A 16,516-nucleotide genomic window follows, 5' to 3' on the forward strand; every position below is an offset into this window, starting at 1 on the left:
TCATCTGGCGCCGACGCGCTGGCGCCCGAAATACCGCAAAAGCTGCGATTGCCGCCCGGGCAACCGGCCTAAAGAGCGCCGGCTTTGCCAGCGCGCTCGACGGCGATTACGACGCTGCTCCGTGTACACAAGTATAAAGCGAGAGCGTCGGCAAGCGCGCTGCTCTCGTGTGCTTGGTGACTTGTAACGAGAAAAGTGGTCCGCCGACTTAGGCATAAGCCGCCCGAGGAGGCCTGATGTGACAAGCGCAGGCATTGTGCAGCTGAAGCGCAATAGCACCCAAATGTATGCCCAGGGCAAATAATGAAAAGAGGAAATGCTGCATTATATAGGGAAGTTCGAAATAACGGGCGAAACTCCAGTAGTTTTTATTTGCTCCGGGAAGACAGACAGACCGAAAGGAATTGAAATAATGAAGCCCCAGAGAGAGAGAGAGAGAACAAATAGAGGAAAGACTGGGTGGTGAACCAGACGAGCCTCAGGTTTGCTACCCTACACGGGGAGTAAGGGAAAGGGAGAATATAAATAGGGAAAGAGGGAGAGAGAAAAAAAGAATGAGCACTGCGCCAAGAAGCCTGCAAAATAAACCAGGGGAAGCGACATCATGGCAGCTGCGTGCGGGCGTGTGTGTCTGTACCTGCGTGCGTGCGTGCGTGCAGTGCGGACGCATGTGAGAGATACACTGCATGACACAGTATACACATTACAAAGTATTGCACAGTACACCACAGAGTGCAATACACACTCGGGGAGTAAACAATGGTTGTCGCATAGAACGGGACAACGCGCCGTGCGTCATGTGTAAATACTAATGTGCGCACGTCTGGTGCGGTGGACGGCCAGTGACTCTCAAAGAAGAAAAAGAATGGTGGGATTCGGCGCGAGCTCCCTTGGCGCGTCACCGCAGCCAACAGCCAATCACGAAGACACACGGATGGTGGAAGAGGGAGCAGAAGAAGAGAAGAAGAAGAAAGGTTTCTTTCTGGGAAAAGAAGCCCGATTCGTGGCCAATTCCCTATAGTGGGTTGTGCTATACATATATGCACCATTATTATTATTATTATTATTATTATTATTATTATTATTATTATTATTATTATTATTATTATTATTATTATTATTATTATTATTATTATTATTATTATTATTATTATTATTATTATTATTATTATTATTATTATTATTATTATTATTATTATTATTATTATTATTATTATTATTATTATTATTATTATTATTATTATTATTATTATTATTGTTGTTGTTGTTGTTGTTGTTGTTGTTGTTGTTGTTGTTGTTGTTGTTGTTGTTGTTGTTGTTGTTGTTGTTGTTGATTTAAATATATAGATTTGACAAGAAAGGGCAAGCGAGGCGCAGGCTGGCAACTGCCACAGGAAGTGGCACAACGCCTGCCTACTCTTTAGAAGGAGGAGATGAAACATAGAAACCGAACCAAGAAGGCCGGTGTGCAGAGTGGATGAAGAGAAGCTGTCGGGCTGCGGGCCCGAGTTTCATGACTTCAGTGACGATCCGGCCTCTGTCCCTGCCTTTAGTGTTCGTGGGTCCTGGTGACACGGTGCTGAAGGCAAGGTCTTCCTACTCCCCTCCTCCGAGTCTTTCGCCGAGCTGCGGATGATCCTCAAGAAGCAAGCAGCGATTTATCCTCACGCGGTCGACGCCATGCAGCTGCACCAACGCTTGCCAAGTAATTGTGACTGGTCAAGGACTTTACTGTTTTGTATAATTGTTTACTTGTGTGAGAACATCTAGAACTGCACGAACGTTTCTATTAGTCTTGGTATGTGTGATGGTTTGTTTTAATTGCATGTTCATCTTTTGTTAACAATCGGCTTCGTTGTTTCTTTTCACCACTGCGAATGGCCAGAATAATTCGAACCATGCAAGTATAAGTACACTCCCGAGCAAACAACACCGCGTTGACCTAGGAAAACCAAATCATAACACCGTGCTGATTCGGCGTGTATGGCTGCCGCACGAATGGCATAGAATGGAATCCCTAGAGAGAGCCCATGCAGGTCGTGGCAACGAGAATCCAGTTATCAGCTTGCGCAAATGCTTTACAACAGGTACGGCGAATGCGCGCGCTCTCGCTCTCTGTTGTAGAGAATTCCAATGAGATTTTAAAAAGCAGCGGCGGCTCCTCCTTGGTGCAGTCACCGTTGCTCTCGAGCGAGCGCCGTTGTTACTTACACGTTCCTAAGGCGACACGGAGAGCGCTCCGTTGCGCGTCGTTACCCCGTGACGTGTGCGCCGCCAGCGAGGAGGCTAGAGAGCGTGAATGCGGAGGAGGTGCCGCATCACCGTACGAGTTCACGAGCAAGATCTTCGTTTCGTGCACTGACAACGCGAGAGAAACAAGCGCGATGAGCACAAATAGTGGTGTGCTCGAGAATAAGCGAAGCGGCGCGTCTTCCAGCTGCGGAAAATGAATGAATGCTTACGAAGCTGTCTGCCTTTTCTCTCTCGCGCGAACGAGCCAAGCGGGAGACGTCGTTACGTCTTTTCTCAAGCAGTGCGCGAGGCGTTGTTTCTGAGCGAGGGGGACGCGAAACGATGCGTTTCGCTGAGAGTTCTTGACCGTGCGTTTTGCTTCGGCTCCTTTTTGCTTCGTTGACTCCGGCTCGTGTCGCAGCTGTCGCTTTCACTCGTGAGATCTTCTCTGCTGTAATCTCGGTGTTTTTCTTCCTTCTCCGTCGCCTCGTCTTCTCGTATCCTTTCTCCGTGTTATACGTTCCACAGTACGGTGTTCGTCTGCTAGAAACTCTTGCGGATAAACGCACGAAGGTCAAACAATACGCACTGATGCGATTGTTTTTTCTACCTTGTGGGGTTTCGAGCGCTCGCATTGCTTGTGCGACGCCATCGCGTTACGTTTCCGAGAATTCTTGTCCCTCGCCTCCCTTCCTGGACGGGATGGCAGCGGGTCATAAAAAAAAAACCCTGGCACTCGGCTGTCATCCTGCCACGAGGCGGTCAAAGGGCTTCTCCCATTGGCAGACTTTTTGGCGGGATTCGGACCCTTGCTTGCGCGAACTCTGGGTGCGCGCGCGCAAGGCGAGACGGGACCTGGGGAGACCACATCGGGACGTCGGAAAGTGCGTAGCGTATGTGTTCCTCTCCGCCGGCGACTGCCCCCTTGTACGCCGCCGGCCGACAGTTACTTCGGCTCGTCGGGGTCGTGGCCTCGGCGGACTCTTCAGTCGTCTCGATGTCCTGAGGCGGCGCCGTCCGATCGTGCCCCCCGTCTGTTCTGTTTCTTCCTCTTTCCATTTTCTCTGCTGTGAGGGTGCGCAGTGACAGGCGCTGGCCGAAGGATAGGCGGCCTCTCTAGACTGGGTTCTTTGCTCGTTGTTTCTCTCTGGCGTGGTGCGCCGACAGCGGCCACCTGCGACCATTTGACCATGTTTTTGTATAGCAATTAGATTCTGATTTGGTTGTATTGTTAAACGTGTGTTGTATCGAAACCCAGCTCAATAAATGTTCTTGGTTCTTCCTGGAGAGCTTCGCTTATAGGGTATCTCTTGCTGCATGCGCGGGACTGCTTTCCCCGGCTGTTATCGCGCACGCAGCAGTGCTGACGCGGCGCCCAGTACGAATGGAGACTCGTGGTGATCGAACCCGCGGTGATCGTTCGATGGCGTACAATCCCGGAACGTGCGCACCGACAGCGGTGAGTGATTGACCACAACCTGTAAAGGCGAATTGATAGTAATGTGGAAAGGAAGTTACACGCTCTGGGTATAGGAAGGCCGCGGAGTCCTTGGAAGAAAGCTTGCGTGCGTTGTCCGGCAGGCGCAAATCTCACGAAATGTTTGCGGTTGTTCAATGATGCAGTTTTAGGCGATAACCTGGATGCCAGAGATCGTTAGGTGCCGGCTAGGTGCCACATAATGGTTTAAATTGTGTTAGCATTTTCCTTTAAACGTTTTACAGTGCATATATCGGATACTGTAATCTCCCGCAGATTGCCCTCAGATCTCCGATATTGAATATGTCTCATATCTGAGGGCAAAATAATGCGCGTACCCTGTTTTCGTGCCGTCTTCGTTTGTGAACTGTACGGGCATGAGCTCCGGCGGTTCTTTCCTCTTTTCCTTTGCTTGCTTTGAGTGACTGAATGATTGATTGATTAGTTAATTATTCGATCCATTTATGATATGAATTGGAAATTTTGGAAAGAAGTACGATATGTCTCCGGCTTCTCCACAATGTTACTTCGTTATCTGCACACATATTAGGGCCCGGATGTCTGAATGCGGAACGCGGTGCTTCTGTCTAACCATGCAATATGAGGCTTAAAATCTTATGAGCTCTATCTCGTCAAACACACACACACACACACACACACACACACACACACACACACACACACACACACACACACACACACACACACACACACACACACACACACACACACACACACACACACACACACACACACACACACACACACACACACACACACACACACACACACGCACACGCACACGCACACACACACACACACACACTCACACACGCACGCACGCACGCACGCACGCGTAAACCAGAGTGTTTTGAACCATGTCATCAACTGCAATAGGACCACACGAACGCGCTTGTCATCTGCGCTTGCTTCGTCGTTTTTTTTTTCAGCACTATCGCTTGTTATTGCGCTGTTTATTTATCACCATGCAGTTCTTCCAACCCGCCCAATTTGCGATATAAATACAATAGACCCTTCATAGGGCTCTGGAGCGAACAACATAGCAATAACGATAGCCCAGCACAGTGGTTATGAAAGGGAGTCAGGTGACGTCGCCGACGGCGAGTTCCTGACCGGGCACACGTTCTTATTTGGCGCTGCTTTGCGCACGTTCCTAAACCTCTCTGTGAAACGGAGGTAGGGCGCATGATAAGAAAACTCGCCGACATAGAGGTAATGCTAGCGTGTAATGATTTTTTTCTCTTTATGGGGGTGTCAAACAGGCCTCGTCGCAGATAACAAGGTTTATTATGCTGCCATAGTATTTGCGTTCTCACTTCTCAAAGACGACGACGCGTGTTGAGATTGAGGGAGCGTAACAGCGTGAAAGAATGGTATCTGTAGACAGGCAGCAAATATATAACGTCAAGCGATATATGAGGTAAAGTTATGCTGAATAGAGGGGATGCGTACTTCCTTGTCTCCCCGCACTCTTCCCCTGTCTTCTTCAAGTGATTGATGCCCTCCGACAAAAATGGAGACACAATCAAATAAAGATACGTCAACAACACGCTGGAGGATGAGCGCATAGAAATAGCTTGCGTCGTACAGCCCGATACACTTTTCCCGGCCATAGTCCCGCGTCGATAAACTTGGTTTAGCAGACCCGGAGTAAACAACGCCGACAGCAACTTTAGTGGACACTGGAACGTGATAGACTACTTCGTAGCTTCACGAAACGCCTCCACGGCATGCGGGAACACCGCGGACGACGCAGGCTTAATCAGTACTTATGCATGATAGTTACCAAAAGAAATATGCACTACCACGTTTTGTCGGCTATGGCTAGAGTAGTCCTTTACAAAATAATTTGCGTTCCGTATCGGAGCCGTATCGGAATGGCTGACAACGCTACTTGTGATGAGTGTGTGGTCACCAAGAGATCCCCGAAAACGTTTTGTTTGGCTGTCCTCGATACGCTGCATGCAAAGGCGATCGCTCGTGACTGCCCTAGCTCGCGTTGATGATAAATCATTTTCAGAACACATGATTTTGGACTGCTGCCCTCACAAGCAGTCGCAACAGACCGCTACCAAAGCATCGCTACAACTCTTAAGGACAACAAACGTGCACAAGTGACTGTATCACTCAATATAGTGCTCTTTCTTCCTCTATTTTATTCTTATCTTTCTGCCTGATCTTTCCCCACCACCAAGTGTAGGGTCGCAAACCAGATGTTTTGTTCTGGTTAAACTTCCCGCCTTTCAACTTACTGGTGCATCTCTCTCTCTCTCCAATGCCGCTGCTCTGCAATACCTCTGCGCTGCGTTGTGGCGGGGAGCATCCCGAGTGGACTTCCTATATTTGAGCAAATTTCTCACTGGAATGGCTGATTCCTCCGTGTGAGACTACTGCCCTTGCGAGACGACTACAGTACGCTTCATTCGCCGCTGTCCTCGCCTCGATGTCCAAGGCCAGTCCATGGTAGGACTCTGGGCCTGCTGAACACCCAACCTTTCACGGAAACGAAGTTTTCCTGCGTCTTTGCCGTTCCACGGAGAAACAAGAGCCGTAGACCAAGAATTGAAATTAGAGTACACTACTTGCTTAGATTCACACTGTGATTTCTGTAAAGTATCTGAAATGGCAACACTTGCAAGACTTTCTTCAATATTTCGTATCTCACCACTTTCATCCGTAGAGTAGCTGACTGACGCGTGTCTAGTTACCTCCATGGACCTTCTATCTATCTATCTTTCTATCTATCTATCTATCTATCTATCTATCTATCTATCTATCTATCTATCTATCTATCTATCTATCTATCTATCTATCTATCTATCTATCTATCTATCTATATATCCACCTTTCCTTTTTCTCGGTTTGCCTCTGCATCGGGCTGTTGTGTGGCTAGCTGACATGCAGCAGGCTATGAACGAAGTTCGTTATATTACGTAGGCATTTTTTGTCCCTTTGGCTGAAGGTTTCAACGTATCACTAAGTAGCTGCTTCACTCTAAGGTAACTAAAAGGAAAGACAAAGCTTGGTTATGCGTCTAGCTGCTAATGACGTCAATCAGCCTCAAATGACCTCAAAATGTTCAAGCTATGAGAAACAAAAGCCTTTCGTCCGCGCACCTCGCACGCGGTGGCCAGCCGGCGCCGCAGCTGCGACGAGGCCGCGTCGCGCAAATGACCGCGATCATCTTCGCCACGTGCGTCAACACTACGAGGCGAAACGCCGCGGCTAAATTGGGCAAGTGCCACCCACTCCTGTTCTGCGCGACCAGCAGTGTGTCATTCCGTGGGCCAGTGGTTGCCGCCTGGGCAGCAAGCGCGGCTCCTGTGGCGATGAACGTGCCGGTGCCATGCTGTCTCCCGCGCATAACCGAACAAAACGGTGAAAGTTTAGAAGAACGCCACTGGAATCGTGAATATTTGCGCGAGAGGCTTAGCCTTCGAGCAGCAGATAAATTCTGTGTGGACTCACTTCAGCTACAGCCACTGAAGTAGCTACACTGTGGGCATCTTTTATTTACATCATAGAAGAAAATGTCGAGTATTGGGTAATTTTCTCCGCCTCGAGAGTGGCGCTGCAGTCCCCGAAGTCGCCACGCACGCAGGAACAACTCGTCGTGGACATCAGGCGCCTATGCATCGAAGCCTGCGAACTGCATCACAACGTTGTGTTGCAGTGGCTACCAGCCCACTGCGATTTACAAGGCAACGGCTAGGCTGACTGTGCTGCCAAAGCTGCGCAGGACACTTCGAGGGAAATTTTTCAGAAAGCTGTATTGAGAAAGGACGCGGTAACACTGGCATCCGCACACGCTTGGTGTTTGCAGCAGCCCTCCTGTAGAGATGCAAGCCATATCAGTATACGGACTCCTATATAAAATTGATACATCATGTGACTTTTGTATGTCGCGAGGCCTCAAGTAAGCAAGACTAAACATGCCTTCACCGTATCAGGCTCAACGTGACCTGTACACGAACTACTTCAAGTGCAAGATTCGACTGACGGACTCACTACAGAGCTCTGTCTGTAACGCCCCTGAAGACCTGCAACATGTTCAGTGGCACTGATGCCGCCCCTTGTCAGAGAGACAGTCTTTGAAGGCGGCAATACACCTGCGACGGGACTCGAGCTTGGAACTGCGGCGGATCCTCGGCCCGTGTTAAAGCACCATCTGCGCGTTACGCACCACGAAAGCGCTGCTGATTTTTTCTTGCGGGCCGCAAGCCTTAACGAAACTTTGTAAATATCTACGTTGTGTATCTGTGGTGCATGTGCTGGTTATGTGTTTATGTGATCACAGTGGATATCACAATTATCACCCAGCACCCGGGTATGCCAAGAAATCAGCCAGGCTAACATCTACAGCACATCATTAAAGCTTGTATCTCTCCCTCACTCTCTCGCTCTCTATGTGGCCAAGCTTGCCTTCACTGAATCGTGGCGGCCACTAACGGCTTCATGAAACGCTTTCCGAGAACCTACAGTGTTCCCGTCGAAACCAACCAGAAGTGTTGGTTTCGACGGGAATTCAGGGCGCAGGCTCCTTTCCCAAGCGTATCACCCCTGAAGGAAGCCGAACGCCAGGCCGGGGTACGCTTGTACCCTTTTGAACCAGTGGGTGCCCGGCGGCGGTGAGAATCGAACCCACAGCCTCCCGCAGCCGAGGCGGGCGTTCTACCACTGAGTTAGTCTCTTGATTTGGGATAGAGAAGGGCGGAAAGGCAGGGAGGTTAACAAGGACAATTGGTTACTACATGCGGGGAGAGGCGGAGGGCAAGTCAAAGAGAGATAAAAAAGAAAGTACAGATCAGTCACGAACACCAAACCAGGCGCAGCCGTGTTTACAGCCGGGCACTCAAGTACGTCGCCTTCAGGTATTCTAGAACAGTTCGTGTGGCTTTCTGGGCTAATGAACATTGAGGACAGGTTCTCAGAACCAAGTAAATGTAAGAGAGCGATCATCCAATCTTCTCAAGACACACTGGAGAGTATGGCGTTGTTCATCGAAGAGGGAACCGTGGCGGAGCAGATGATCGATAGTCTCTTCGTATATGCACTGTGCGCCCATGGATGATTTAGCCATCCCAATGCGATAAACATGTGAATTAGTGAAGGCTACTAGTCCTTACTACACTAATGTATCACAGCATCCCGGAAAGACAGTGAAATATTGTGCGAAAGGTGATCCCGCGCCTTCTATACATGCTGGTGTAGAGTACTATAGTAGCGCATTGAATTTTCTGGACAGCGCGGTCCTCAAGTGCAGTCGTTGCCGCGGCAGTGACTTTAAGGCTCACCGTCAGAAGCAACACCACCCTCCCCACCGTGCACAAACTGAAGTTACCTGACTCACTAATGCGCTCAGAAGATTTTCAAAGCGCTGCGTCCTAGAATACTTACACCAAGTGATTGGTGCCGACCTGCAAGCGCTTGCGTAACAGACAGTATCTCTGCAGTTCGCGATACAACTACGCCAACACTTTGAGCTACGCCCACCCTGCTAGCTCCGTGCACATAGACACTGTTTGTGTGCTGTACACGGCGAAAGATCTTGTGTCGTTCGTGAGCTCAATAAAGCCTTGTAAATAGCTTTGACGATGTGTGCCTGTTTTCTTCTGACGCCAGTGTGAGTTCGGGGAGAGTGCGTCGCGTCATCTTTCACCCATTATCAATCTCGACTGTTGTTGTCTCGCATGCTGCGGATTGCCCGGATTAAAACGTTCTCGATCATAACAAGCAGTGGCACTTCGTTCCGCCACTTTTCTCTACACATAGTTGCCAACTGCATGGACAGATTTGGCTAGGTGGCTAGATATAGAATATATGTGAAACACGACATTGAGTAGCACGCCCGCAGTACCGCTACTCTTTACAGTTTTTATTAAAACTGTGATCCCTTTCTCTCTCACACTCTCTGCTAGCAACAAAACACACGGCATACAGATAGACGAGCCACCCGTGAAAAAAGAAAACAGCATAATAGTTGTTAAAGACAGGTGGCACTAAAGTGTGACAGACACTTTACGCTGACGCATCATACCAAAAAAAGCAATAAAACGTTTTTTTTTTCTTTATTTCTTCTTTATCTTTTATCCATTAGCTTTTTTCATCGCCATATTTCTGCCCTGCAGAAATTGGGGTTGAATTGATCTCACTGAGGATGGAACAAACGCTTCAAACACGCTTGAGCCATGGTTGCGAAGTGGGAATCAGGCAAGTAATTCCTTACGCCGTGTCCCAAGTAAATAAGTAGACACCGTACCCGAAGTATAAGTACGGCCATGCCTTGTGGAAGAACATCTCCCTTGCTTAACACCAAAGTGCACGATGAGACAAAAAAGAAAAGAAAACGCAGCAGCGTCTCGCCGCCTGCCCAAAATGTAGAGTGAGCAATTCATGGCGCGACACTGAAACTGCGATGCACGAAACAGGATATTTAAATAGTGAAAAACAAGGAGATAGCTGTAGAGAAAGTTGGAGGTAAATAAATGCGGCCAGCCAGTGGAGGCCAAGAAAAGAAAGAAAGAAGATGTTGGAATACGAAGGTAGTACGCCGTGGCTCCAGTCGTAATTCTTCTTACCCGTTGCCGTCTAATCATCTATAATAGCAATTACAGCGTACTTGAACGCTTCTCATTTTTTTTTCAAACATTGTTACTCGTCAAAGCGGTTTACCAGCTGTTTACTTCAAAACCGAGCACTATACCAACATCCACAAGAACATCTCTACACACGTCCGACAAAATGTCTCGGCTTTAAACGTGAAGTCAATACGACTACGTAGCGACCCGCGGTACTTTCTTTTTCCTCCACAGCAGTCATTCAAAATCATCCATGCATCTTTCTTCGCAACAAATGGTCAACGACTCCAGCTTACGCTTTCAGCTTCGCCCTTTGTTTCCCATCGTCCTTCTTCAGCGCTGCTGCGTTAACATCAATCCAAGATCATTGAGCTAGCCTCCGTGGGCCCCCGTTGAGGCTCAAGGCCCCTCACTATAACCTTGTATACGCGTCACTTAGGGCGCTCAAAGCAAGCGTGCTATCTGAAGTGTTCCAGGCCTCTGGACTCCTCGTAAAAGTCAAGCGCCTCTCCCTATACGTCGTGGCGCCATTCTTAATGACGTCCACGCTGCAAATCGTTTCGTGGGCGAGGCGTCCGTTGAATGCAGCGGGAATGTTTGAGTTCTTATTGTTTATTTTCTAGCAATGAACGAAGCCAGGAAGCTTATTTTTGGAAACAAGAAAGCGGAGATCGCAAGGTATAAGCGGCCCATTTGAGAATCGATCAATAAAATGGCCACTAGACGAGAATGGGCAGCACGGAGATGTTTGCTTACTTCGAAAATTTCCCGACGCTGTTTTTCTGCGTTAAGAATGACGTCAAAACGACCGCAAAAGCTGCTCTTCAGTCACTGTTTTTCTAAAGCAAAGTTTTCTTCACAACTGCTGCTCACAGGCGAGCGAATTGTTATTGCACTCTCTCCGTCGACACCGTGTATTGTATGCACGAAGGCATGTGCAGTAAAACGATGGCACCAAATTTATGCACCACAATTTTTGAACGTGTCTCACTTCTCTAAGCGATGAATAAGCTCACCCTATTCAGCTAACGAGTCCGTACAAGAAAAAAAATTATGCAGGAACTCCACTGCAGTTGTCCAAGTATGCGTAAGCATTCTGCCACTTGTTCATCTCCCCGCAGCCCGGTCTCATTATCAATCTTGTCAAACTTAATTCCACCAGTATAAACCCTTATGAACACTTATCAAGAGTTATGAGCCTTATCGCAATTGATCCTATCCTTATCAAACCTTATCTGTTCTTATCAATCTTATCGGACATAATGCGACCCTTATCAAAGCTTATCGGTCCTTATCAACATTATCAGCATTTGTCCGATAATTATAAGCCCTTATCGCCCTTTAGCACCTCATACATCCACGTCGAACTATTATCAACCGTGAGAAAACCCATATAACCCCTCATCACTCCTTACCATCCTTATCAACTCACTGACTGCTTATCTGCCTGTTTTGCGCGACGCAAAGCGCATTAACCCTCAGAGATCGGTGGCATTTAGGGCGGTGAAGAAACGCCCCAACGGAAGGCGAATTCCGCGACCAGCGAAACACATCGGGGATGTGGTGTGTTTGGCATTAGATTTTGCCAAAGCGGAATTTTCGTGATGTCTACAATGCTCCAAGGCGGCTCTACATGTGGTCCTAGAGATGGATTTTATTCCACCATCACCAAATCTTTCAACGAAACCTTCATAGAAACTGTTTTCCTTTGACGTTTGTTTTGTACCGCCGATACAACATATCCATATGGTTCAGACAGACAGACAGAAAAAATTTATTTGTAGCAAGTGAGTTTGGACTCCTACAAGTTCCTGGACCACCGCACAGCCCCACACTACGTTGATACGGTCACGTTCCTTTTGTTCATGACGTCGGCAGCCAGAGCCACCGCAGCAAACTGCGATGTCGGGTCCGTAGACGAGAGCAGGACCTCCCCGTCATCCCATCTTGAGATGGCGGGCTGTCCCTGCGGGGGAGGATCAGCAGGGCAGCCAAAAAAGGATGTGGGAGAGTGTGGCGTGAGGGTCGCCGCATAGCGAACATGTCGGGGAGGTGCCACAGTAGTGGGATAGCAGCTGAGGCGATGGGAGAGAGCGGGTCTGGAGGCGTCTCCAGAGGATCTGTTGAAGGTGGGTAAGGGGGTGGTGGGTGGGGAGGAGGGTAAGTCCGACGGTCCAAACGGAATACTTGCACGAGCTCTGCAAAGCTGTGCGCCCGCTCCCTCGAGAAGCCCGGATCGAGGCTGTCCTGAGCCCGGCAAATCAAACCTTGGGCCAATTTATCGGCAGTCTCGTTTCCGGTGTTCCCAGAGTGAGCCGGCACCCCCCGGATCTCCACCCTGCGTAGTAAATTCTGGGTGGGGTGTTCAACAAGTGCCAGGTAGGGGTGTGAATCCTGCCTCTGGCAAAGTTGGACAGAGCAGTCTTGGAATCGCATTCAGCATCCGAATGTAGAAGGTCTAAGGCGATGGCGGTCTCCTCTGCCTCATCAGGTGTAGAGCCCGAAGGAAGATGGTGAGTTAGAGGTCGGGATAGGGTTGGGTTGTATGCAACTGCTACGCTTCATGCGTTGTACATGCGGCGTCTACCCAAATGGCATTCTCTGCTTGTCCGTACTACTTGTGGAGGGCATTTGTGCGAGCTACGCGGCGAGAGATGTGATGCAGGGGATGGACGTTTCGAGGAAGGGGTTTAACTACGAGGGGGATATGGATGTGTCGAGGAATGGCTATAAGGGTTGACTGATTATCGGGTATGTTGATGTGAAGGGAGGCGAGGATATGGCGGCCAGTGGCGCTCGCGGCAAGCCTTAAGTACTGCGTCTGAAGGTGCGCCTCAACTAGTTCAGGAAGCGTGTTATGCATGCCTAGTGCAAGGAGTTTGGCTGTGCTAGTGCTGCGGGGTAGGTTTAGGGCTGTCTTAGTTGCAAGGCGGATCATGGCGTTCACGCGCTCGGTTTCCGTGCGGTTCAGCTTGAGATATGGGGTGGCGTACAGAATGCGGCTAAGCGTAAAAGCATGTACACTGTGATGCTATATATGACCCTATCCAGTATACGGGTAATGGTAGCTTCAATCATAGTCTGACACTGCGCAGTGACCTGCGCAGTAATGCGCTCTGTGAACCTAGTTTCTAGGTTTTGGGCGAGGTCCTGAAATTTGGCTTCCAGGTCTATGGGTTGGGCTGGGCTCTCATCAGGCCTCCTCTTTTTCTGAGGAGGTTGGTCGGACGGGGTGGATGAAGAAGATGGGGGTGGTGGAGTGGGGGGTAGAGCAGGGGTGGAGGTAGAGAGGGCTGCCCTGAGCTGCTTTACATCTTCCCGCACAGCCTTCACTTCCGGGTCCTGGGAGGTCGTGATGTTCGTCTTGGCAGGATTGGAAGCTCATGTAGAGGTAGACGGGAGGGTCGTGCTAAGCGGGGGAAAGTCCTTCTTGGTAGGGCGCTTTGTCTTCTGGGGCGGTGGGCTGCGTTGTTTCGCGGTGGCATTTCTTGCCTTGCACGAGCCGGTGCCCGTGAGATGCTGCCCCCCCCCCCCACAGAGAATGCAGGTCGGGATGGTTTAGATATATTCACCTTCGGCAAGAATGGGTGTTTAGCCTAGTGGGTACGACACTACTTATGAGCATGGGGTCGTAGGTTCGAAACTCACCATCGCCAACGTTTCTTTCATTTCTAATTAATTCTGTTTTTCTTTATGGAGCGCATCGTGTTACGCGTTACGGACCGACGGACAGATTTTCTGGGTGAATCGCCTAAGAATGTTGACGCATTAAACGAAGCCTCCAGAAGCCATGTACACTATGCACTTCTTGGCTCTTGATGCAAAAAAGCGCCAAATGAAGTAGCTAGACTGCCTCCAGGAATTACTCAAGGCGCAGAAATGACAGATGGCGTAGTGGCCTCCGATGCAAGTTTCTCAGTGAATGCATGTTTCAGCTATTTTTGGTGAGGAATAGCAAATCGCAAAGTAATCAAAATAATCAGCAATAACAATGAAAAATAACAGACAGCACTGCTTCCGGCAGAATAGTGCAAGCCTATCGAATTAGAAGGATCTCAAAGGGCGCTGGCTGCTCAGTATATTCAGTAGAGACAATTGTTGGCCTGTTGACATTCTAGAACTTCTCTCTCACATTCGAAACAAGTTACGAAGTCTAAATAACACAGACCTTGAAATAAGTGTGTCCTAGCCTCAGTGAAAAGGTCGCCACTCGACATGCGCATTCCATCAATCGTGCTTCTTGCACGCTTGCGCGCACACGGGCGCGTACGCACTCTGTCGCAGGCAAGAAAACTTCGCTAGTACTCGCCAATGCCACCACAACATTTTCTTGCTTCGCAATCAGACATTTTTCTCTTCGCAAAACCTGCTTCCTTGAGGGGCACTTCGCGTCGCCACCTCGAGATGCTCGAACCAATAAACCCATCCATTTGGGCAAGGCGTGAGGAGAAACTGGCGATGCGATGAAAGCTCTAGCTGCGCGTCGCCCATTTTAGTCTTGCAGCAGATCGGTATATCGACGAAGAAGAAGAAAGTAAACTTTATTTTCAAATCAATCAGATTTGAGTCAAGCGTCTTTTTAGTGGGTCTGGGCACCCGCCGCGGACGCGGTTCCGAGACGTCTCGAAGCGGCTTCCTCGGCTCGCTGGACAGCCCAGATTGAGTTGTGCTGTCAGGTTCGAGCTGAGCAATGCGGTCTTCCAGCGCGAGCGGAGGCTGGCGGTGAAAGAGACGGAAGGATCGGCACTGGCCGAATTGTTTGTTAAGTCCTGACACTCCCATAACGTGTGACTAAGCGTGGCAACCTCGCCACACGATGTACATCTGTTTGTAATGTACATGTCTGGATACATGGCGTGCATGAGTCTGGGATTTCTGTAAGAATCCGTTTGTAATTGTCTGTAGTGTACTGCTTGCGTCCTGTCTAATCTAGCGTGAGAGAATGGGTATACGCGTCTCTGTGACTGGTAGTGTGTCGTGATGTCGTGGAACCTGGTCATACGATCCTCCCCGCGCCCAGACGTTTGCCGTACCCCGCGGGGGCTATTCTTCCTCCGATAATGCTCGGTGAGTGAGGCCTCGAGCAACGCGGTGAGCCGCTTCGTTGGGGGTGTTCAGTCCGGTGTGTGCCGGGATCCATAGCAAGTGTCTTCGGTTATCAAAGTCGGCGTCTCCCTGGTGCATGGGATGTCAATGGAGCATGTGGTATGCCTCTTGCGAGATGCACCCGCTTGCAAAATTGCGAATTGACGTTTGCGAATCACAGATCACGTATGTGGCCTTGGTCTGTGTGAGGGCCAGTGCTATGGCCGCTTCCTCTGTCGCTTGGGCATGTGCCACGTTCACGGTGACGGACGCTTGTGAGGTGGTTGCCTCGGTGGCTGGTAACTGCCGCCACGAAACTCTTCCTGTCTCGATAACGGGCTGCATCGGTGAAGACCACCTCCTTGTCGTTGGAGTAACTCTTTTCTCTCCTTATCTATTCTTCTCCTTTCCCCCTCCCCAAGTGTAGGGTAGCCAACCGGGCATGTCCTTGGTTAACCTCCCTTCCTTTCCCTCTTCGTTTCTCTCTCTCTGGTTCGTGTGTTGAGCCCTGGCTTTACGTCTCCCCGTATATCGACGAAGACTTCGACATTTTTCAAAACAGAGTTTTTTGTGAAGCAATGGAGACCAACAAAACGGAAAAAAATTGCAAGGAAGTTTAACCAGAGTTGCTCCCGGTTGGCTACCTTGCACTTGACGAAGTGAGAGGGTAGACCGAAAGATGGAGATATTAAATTAATCTATGATGTTTAACGTCCCAAAGCTTGACAGTGGGCTATACGGGACACAGAAAAAGCGCGGACATTGGATCAGTTATGAAAGCAATGTCGGCGTTACTGGAGTTCGCAAGGTATACGGGTCTACATAATGAACTTCGAGAACGCTGCCTGCTCACCAGCCGTGGTTGCTCAGTGGTTTTTGTGTTGCGCTGCTAAGAACGAGGTCGCGAGATCAAATATCGGTCATGACAGCTGCATTTCGATGGGGGCGAAATGCAAAAACACCCGTGTACTTAGAGTTAGGTACATGTTAAAGAACTCCAGGTGGTCAAAAATAATCCGGAGTCTCCCACTACGGCGTGCCTCATAATCAAATTGAATTATGCTTTTTTACGTGCCAAAACCACCATCTGATTATGAGGCACGCCGTAGTGGGAACTCCGGAT

This window comes from Dermacentor silvarum, chromosome 2 (assembly GCF_013339745.2).
Source record: "Dermacentor silvarum isolate Dsil-2018 chromosome 2, BIME_Dsil_1.4, whole genome shotgun sequence".
NCBI lineage: Eukaryota > Metazoa > Arthropoda > Arachnida > Ixodida > Ixodidae > Dermacentor > Dermacentor silvarum.